This window comes from Oncorhynchus gorbuscha, linkage group LG09, assembly GCF_021184085.1.
Source record: "Oncorhynchus gorbuscha isolate QuinsamMale2020 ecotype Even-year linkage group LG09, OgorEven_v1.0, whole genome shotgun sequence".
NCBI classification, from domain to species: Eukaryota; Metazoa; Chordata; class Actinopteri; order Salmoniformes; family Salmonidae; genus Oncorhynchus; species Oncorhynchus gorbuscha.
In genome coordinates, this window is record NC_060181.1 from 87,645,514 (window position 1) to 87,653,437 (window position 7,924).

The window sequence follows — 7,924 nt, forward strand, 5'->3', positions numbered from 1 at the left end:
TGTCTTTCTAAGTACCAGAAAGCGCCACTAGGGGGCAAATAACACCATTGAACACAATGAAAATCCAATTTAACCATTGTAATAAAATAATCTGTTATCTTCTAACAGGATGGCAGCACAATGTCAATAGAAAATATGAGCTAAAGAATGAATTATGTTTCTCAGATTAGGATTCAATACTTAGTTCCTATTGGATTCAGCCCTTAGTTCCTATATTATTCAGCTCTTAGTTCCTATAGGATTCCTATAGCATTCAGACCTTAGTTCCTATTGGATTCAGCCTTTAGTTACTTTAGATTCAGCCTTTAGTTACCTTGGATTCATCCTTTAGTTACTTTTGGATTCAGCCTTAATTCCTTTAATTTTCAGCTCTTAGTTCGTATAGGACTCAGCCCCGTAGTTCCTATATTAGTCAGCCCTCGGTTCCTATATTATCCAGCACTCAGTTACTGTTTGATTGAACGTTAGAATGGGAAAAACGAGTGACCTAAGCAACTTTCAGCATGGTTTTATCGTCACACCACCAGATCCATTATCGCAGAAATGGCCACCCCCCTGGGTATTTGACGCCAGGCGGTGCCTAGGGTTTTAGAATGGTGCGACAAGTCAAAAACATCCTGTCGGCGGCAGTCCTGTGGGCCAACACAGCTTGTTGATGAGCGAGGTCGAAGGAGAATGGCAAGAACCATGCAAGCTAACAGGAGGGCCACAAACAGACAAATAACGGTGCAGTACAACAGTGTTGTGCAGAACGGCGTCTCCAAACGCACATCTTGACGATCCTTGTCACGGATGCAGCAGACGACCACACCGGGTTCCACTCCTATCAGCTAAAAAGAAGAATAAGCGGCTCCAGTGGGCACAAGATCACCAACACTGGACAAATGAGGAATGGAAAAACATTGCCTGGAACATGACAGTGAGTTCAGTTTACTTGAGTGGCCTGGTCAGTCTCTAGACTTCAACGCAAAAGAGCATCTATGGGATGACATGGAACGGGCTGGTCACAGAATGTACCACCGTCCAATCTGCAGCAACTGCGTGATGCCGTGGAACGTTTCAGGCACCTTGTAGAATGCCCCGAATAATTCATGCTATTATGGAGGCAAAGGAGGATTCGACCCGGTACTAAAGAACTCAAGGACACCTGGATTGTACAATCTTTGCACATTATTCTTTTAAAGATTCTTCAAGCTTTTTCAAGATAATTTTTTATCATTGTATAAAGCTATTTTTACGTCTTGCAAATAGATTTTCAAGTTGATTTAAGTCAAAATTGTAACTCGGCCACAGTGTATATTTGGCCTTGTGTTTTAGGTATTGTCCTGCTGAAAGGTGAATTTTTCTCCCAGTGTCTGTTGGAAAGCAAACTATAGCAGGATTTCCTCTAGGATTTTGCCTGTGCTTAGCTCTTTACCATGGCACTTTGAGATTTATTTTAAACTGCAAAACCCTTACGCACCACTGCACTTTGTATACCAGGGTTGTCTGGCCTTCTCTAGTCACTCGTAGGCTCAGTCACTGGTATAATTTTATTTACAAAGCCATTCTGGGTTTACTACCTTTTTATTTTTCTAAATTTTTATTGTTCAGAAATGTGGTGGGTACTCTCTTCGTTCACTGCACTTTATCCTGCTAACTGTTCCAAATGTCTGAACTGAATTTGGTAAAAGGGCTTTTATGTACTCTGCGCCATCGTCTTGGAACACCTTACAAAATACTTTTAAACTGGAAGAACTTGTCCTGATTGGTGTTTTTAAATCAATGATGAAGGATTTTGAGGCTGATTCCCTGACCGGTCAATGTTTTTAATTTGCTGTTTTATATTCTTGTGAGGTCAATGGTTTTTACTAGATTACTTGTAGTTTTTCATGTTGTCTGTCTGGGCGCTCTTGAAAAATAGATTTTAATCTCAATGATCCCTTCCTGGTTAAATAAAGGTTAAATAAAATTAAAATAACTAGCTCTATTCTGTTTAATTTTAGTTTGAAAAAATCTCCCTAGTCCTTGTCGATGACAAGCATACCCATAGCATGATGCAGCCACCACCATGCTTGAAAATATGAAGAGTGGTACTCAGTGATGTGTGTGTTGGATTTTCCCCAAACAAAACACTTTGTATTCAGGACATAAAGTTAATTTATTTGCCACATTTTTTAAGTATTACTTCAGTGCCTTGTTGCAAACAAGATGCATGTTTTGGAAAATGTTTATTCTGTACAGGCTTCCTTCTTTTCACACTGTCAATTAGGTGAGTATTGTGAAGTAACTACAATGCTGCTGATCCATCCTCAGTTTTCTCCTATCACAGCCACTAAACTCTGTAACTGTTTTAAAGTCACCATTGGCCTCATGGTGAAATCCCTGAGCGGTTTCCTTCCTCTCCAGCAACTGAGTTAGGAAGGACACCTTTATCTTTGTAGTGACTGGGTGCATTGCTACTCCATCCAAACTGTGATATAATGCCTCTGAGGAAACAGTGGTTGAAGAAGCTTATCACATAGCTTTTATATTTGGGGCCATGTCCTTCAGTTTTAATTTAAAAAAAAAAAAAATATATATATATATATATTTATTTATTTAACCAGGTAGGCTAGTTGAGAACAAGTTCTCATTTACAACTGCAACCTGGCAAAGATAAAGCAAAGCAGTGTGACACAGACAACAACACAGAGTTACACATGGAATAAACAATAAACAAGCCAATAACACTATAAACAAGTCAATGACACAGTAGAAAAAAAGAAAGTCTATATACAGTGTGAGCAAAAGGCATGAGGAGGTAGGCAATAAATAGGCCATAGGAGCGAATAATTACAATTTAGCAGATTAACACTGGAGTGATAAATGAGCAGATGATGATGTGCAAGTAGAGATACTGGTGTGCAAACGAGCAGAAAAGTAAATAAAATCAATATGGGGATGAGGTAGGTAGATTGGGTGGGCTATTTACAGATGGACTATATACAGCTGCAGTAATCGGTTAGCTGCTCAGATAGTTGATGTTTAAAGTTAGTGAAGGAAATAAAAGTCTCCAACTTCAGCTATTTTTGTAATTCGTTCCAGTCACTGGCAGCAGAGAACTGGAAGGAAAGGCGGCCAAATGAGGTGTTGGCTTTAGGGATGATCAGTGAGATAAACCTGCTGGAACGTGTGCTACGGGTGGGTGTTGCTATAGTGATCAGTGAACTGAGATAAGGCGGAGCTTTACCTAGCATAGACATATAGATGACCTGGAGCCAGTGGGTCTGGCGACGAATATGTAGCGAGGGCCAGCCGACTAGAGCATACAGGTCGCAGTGGTGGGTGGTATAAGGTGATTTGGTAACAAAACGGATGGCACTGTGATAGACTGCATCCAGTTTGCTGAGTAGAGTATTGGAAGGTATTTTGTAGATGACATCGCCAAAGTAAAGGATCGGTAGGATAGTCAGTTTTACTAGGGTAAGTTTGGTGGCGTGAGTGAAGGAGGCTTTGTTGCGAAATAGAAAGACGATTCTAGATTTGATTTTGGATTGGAGATGCTTAATATGAGTCTGAAAGGAGAGTTTACAGTCTAACCAGACACCTAGGTATTTATAGTTGTCCACATATTCTAGGTCGGAACCGTCCAGGGTCGTGAGGCGGGTGCATGCAGCGAACGGTTGAAAAGCATGCATTTAGTTTTACTAAAACTTAAGAGCAGTTGGAGGCCACGGAAGGAGTGTTGTATAGCATCGAAGCTTGTTTGTACAGTGGGGCAAAGTATTTAGTCAGCCACCAATTGTGCAAGTTCTCCCACTTAAAAAGATGAGAGAGGCCTGTAATTTTCATCATAGGTACACTTCAACTATGACAGACAAAATGAGAAAAAAAATCCAGAAAATCACATTGTAGGATTTTTAATGAATTTATTTGCAAATTATGGTGAAAAATAAGTATTTGGTTACCTACAAACAAGCAAGATTTCTGGCTCTCACAGACCTGTAACTTCTTCTTTAAGAAGCTCCTCTGTCCTCCACTCATTACCTGTATTAATGGCACCTGTTTGAACTTGTTATCAGTATAAAAGACACCTGTCCACAACCTCAAACAGTCACACTCCAAACTCCACTATGGCCAAGACCAAAGAGCTGTCAAAGGACACCAGAAACAAAATTGTAGACCTGCACCAGGCTGGGAAGACTGAATCTGTAATAGGTAAGCAGCTTAGTTTGAAGAAATCAACTGTGGGAGCAATTATTAGGAAATGGAAGACATACAAGACCACTGATAATCTCTCTCGATCTGGGGCTCCACGCAAAATTCCCAGAACCACACGGGGGGACCTAGTGAATGACCTGCAGAGAGCTGGGACCAAAGTAACAACGCCTACCATCAGTAACACACTACGCCGCCAATGACACAAATCTTGCAGTGCCAGACGTGTCCCCCTGATTAAGCCAGTACATGTCCAGGCCCGTCTGAAGTTTGCTAGAGAGCATTTGGATGATCCAGAAGAAGATTGGGAGAATGTCATATGGTCAGATGAAACCAAAATATAACTTTTTGGTAAAAACTCAACTCGTCGTGTTTGGAGGACAAAGAATGCTGAGTTGCATCCAAAGAACACCATACCAACTGTGAAGTATGGGGGTGGAAACATCATGCTTTGGGGCTGTTTTTCTGCAAAGGGACCAGGACGACTGATCCGTGTAAAGGAAAGAATGAATGGGGCCATGTATCGTGAGATTTTGAGTGAAAACCTCCTTCCATCAGCAAGGGCATTGAAGATGAAACATGGCTGGGTCTTTCAACATGACAATGATCCCACACCGCCCGGGCAACGAAGGAGTGGCTTCGTAAGAAGCATTTCAAGGTCCTGGAGTGGCCTAGCCAGTCTCCAGATCTCAACCCCATAGACAATCTTTGGAGTGAGTTGAAAGTCCGTGTTGCCCAGCAACAGCCCCAAAACATCACTGCTCTAGAGGAGATCTGCATGGAGGAATGGGCCAAAATACCAGCAACAGTGTGTGAAAACCTTGTGAAGACTTACAGAAAACGTTTGACCTCTGTCATTGCCAACAAAGGGTATATAACAAAGTATTGAGATAAACTTTTGTTATTGACCAAATACTTATTTTCCACCATAATTTGCAAATAAAGTCATAAAAAATCCTACAATGTGATTTTCAGATTTTTTTTTCTCATTTTGTCTGTCATAGTTGAAGTGTAATTACAGGCCTCTCTCATATTTTTAAGTGGGAGAACTTGCACAATTGGTGGCTGACTAAATATGTTTTTGCCCTACTGTATGTTAGTTAGCACAGTGTCCAAGGAAGTGCCAGAAGTATACAGAATGGTGTCGTCTGCATAGAGGTGGATCAGGGAATCGCCCGCAGCAATAGTGACATCATTTATATATACAGAGAAAAGAGTCGGCCCGAGAATTGAACCCTGTGGTACCCCCATAGACACTGCCAGAGGTCCGAACAACATGCCCTCCGATTTGACACGCATAAAGTAATCACAGGTGTTGATTGGGAGAGCTAGCTCAGACAACAACAGGTAAGACAACAACAGCTAATCAGCTAAAACAACAACAACAGGTAAAATGGTGAAGAATGGGCAGAGAGGGTCGGTTAACTACACACAGAGCCTGAAAGCGAGATAATCAGAGCTGAAGAGATTCAATTCCACCAAAGGTATTCATGTTCAACAGAGGCTGGCTGGGTGTGAGATGTCGGACAATAGAGAACCGGCACTTATCATATCTAGGGACAGTTTCAATGGAATTTATGCAGATTTAGCAATATATTCCAACATGACACATTATTCATACAATTCTGGAAACCTCCTGCCTCCATGGAGTAAGGTGCATCAAACATATGTAAAAGGCCTTTATCAGACCATTTACCTGAACATTTGCATGGACACTTTAAAAGTCCAGCAGTCTGGCGTTTGGTTTCTATCCCCGCCACATCAACCTGACCCTGCTGAGAGACGGTCAGCCAATAGCAGAACAGGCTTTGAATCTGGGGCAGCTGCTGCCCAATGGAGACGACACGTATCAGCTGAGGAAGAGTCTGGAGGTCAGTACAGAGGAACTGAGAGAGAGACGCAACTACACCTGCACTGCCTCCCACCTCAGTCTGGACAACAAGCTGGATGTCAGCTGGGTACCTGAGTCTGGAGCAGACAGATCTGACTATCCTGTCAGCTCTACTGGTAATGGTGTCCATAATTATTCTAATCTGCATTTCCGTTTGCCTAAGGAGGAGAAGAGAGGCTGGCTCCCAGACATTGTCACAGCTCTCCAACCCTGTTGATGCCCAAGTGGCTGAGCACATTAGCCTGTTTTCACATTGTGAGAGCTGCTATATTTACTGCTGCCACTCATGCAGTGACTTTCTCAAATGATACAGTAGTGCATTAACGTTCCAAAAACATGTACTCTCATTGCTATGACACTGATTTGTATGTGATATGTAAAATAAATGTTCTATTAAAATTCATGTTGCAAATAGATCATTAGAGTTTAGTTAATTAGCAATGAGCAGAGGGAAATCTTACCTGGAAGCAAAATAAAAATACCAGGAACACCAATCACACCCTGTCTTTCACACCAGAATACCAGGAACACCAATCACACCCTGTCTTTCACACCAGAATACTAGGAACACCAATCACACCCTGTCTTTCACACCAGAATACCAGGAACACCAATCACACCCTGTCTTTCACACCAGAATACCAGGAACACCAATCACACCCTGTCTTTCACACCAGAATAACAGGAACACCAATCACACCCTGTCTTTCACACCAGAATACTAGGAACACCAATCACACCCTGTCTTTCACACCAGAATACCAGGAACACCAATCACACCCTGTCTTTCACACCAGAATACTAGGAACACCAATAGTCTTTCACACCAGAAACACACCAATCACACCCTGTGTTTCACACCAGAATACCAGGAACACCAATCACACTTTGTCTTTCACACCAGAATACCAGGAACACCAATCACACCCTGTCTTTAACACCAGAATACTAGGAACACCAATCACACCCTGTCTTTCACACCAGAATACCAGGAACACCAATCACACCCTGTCTTTAACACCAGAATACCAGGAACACCAATCACACCCTGTGTTTCACACCAGAATACCAGGAACACCAATCACACCCTGTCTTTAACACCAGAATACCAGGAACACCAATCACACCCTGGTTAGGAATCAGTCTCTTGATGGATTGTGTTTCATGAGAGTGGCATACAAAAGCGAGCTGCAGGGGCTGCAACTCTACTTCCTGCCAGAAGGTGTCACTCCACACTCAAATGAGGCTACGACCAGCAGGCTTACTTCATTAGTATGCTGGATTTATGAACGTAATTCTGGTTCCACTTAATTCTGGCATAGACCACAATGGCACATTTGGGGCAGTTGAAATATGCCGTTGAAAATAAAAGATGTAGTGACAAGCATCACAATTGACTTTATTTTTTAAAGACTATTGCCAAATCTTAATATTAAGATTGATATTGTAGACATTTCCAATAATTAATTGGTAAATACATTGTTTGTTATCTTAATTTTCGCTTTAAAATTTGTTTAAACAGTTTGTCCAATTCTGTTCAAAACCTGCCCAGTGATAAAAGATGGAAAGCTCAGGGTCAGGGATATAAATAAAAAGTCACGGAAAGTATTATATGAATACCAGACAAGCATTACATTTCTTACTGCTCAGTGACACACACATTGTTCACAAACATAGTTTACGGGGGATGATACCAGCGAGCGTAACATCACCATAATCTCTCTAGGAATAGAAAATGGTCACGGATATCAGTAAAGTGATGCATAGTGCGTGAACTCTCTGTCTCTCTCCCGCCTCCTCCGAGACGCCGCCTCTTCCGTAGGTAGAGAAGAGTTTAAAACCAATCTTGAGACG

General features: G+C 41.8%; 1 protein-coding gene and 1 pseudogene across 2 annotated transcripts in view; both read left to right on the top strand.

Moving 5' to 3' along the window:
• The first annotated feature begins 543 nt into the window (after positions 1 to 543).
• On the top strand, positions 544 to 6,378 carry LOC124044467 (annotated as a pseudogene).
• Positions 6,379 to 7,842: 1,464 nt separating this feature from the next.
• Positions 7,843 to 7,924, top strand: part of LOC124043011 (regulator of cell cycle RGCC-like) — a 14,493-nt gene continuing 14,411 nt past the window's right edge. Inside the window, exon 1 of one of the 2 annotated variants that reach the window (XM_046361190.1) lies at positions 7,843 to 7,924. This exon is cut by the window's right edge and continues 175 nt beyond it. The gene's annotated coding sequence lies outside the window, so the exon portion shown is untranslated. The other variant, XM_046361191.1, reaches the window with a different exon arrangement.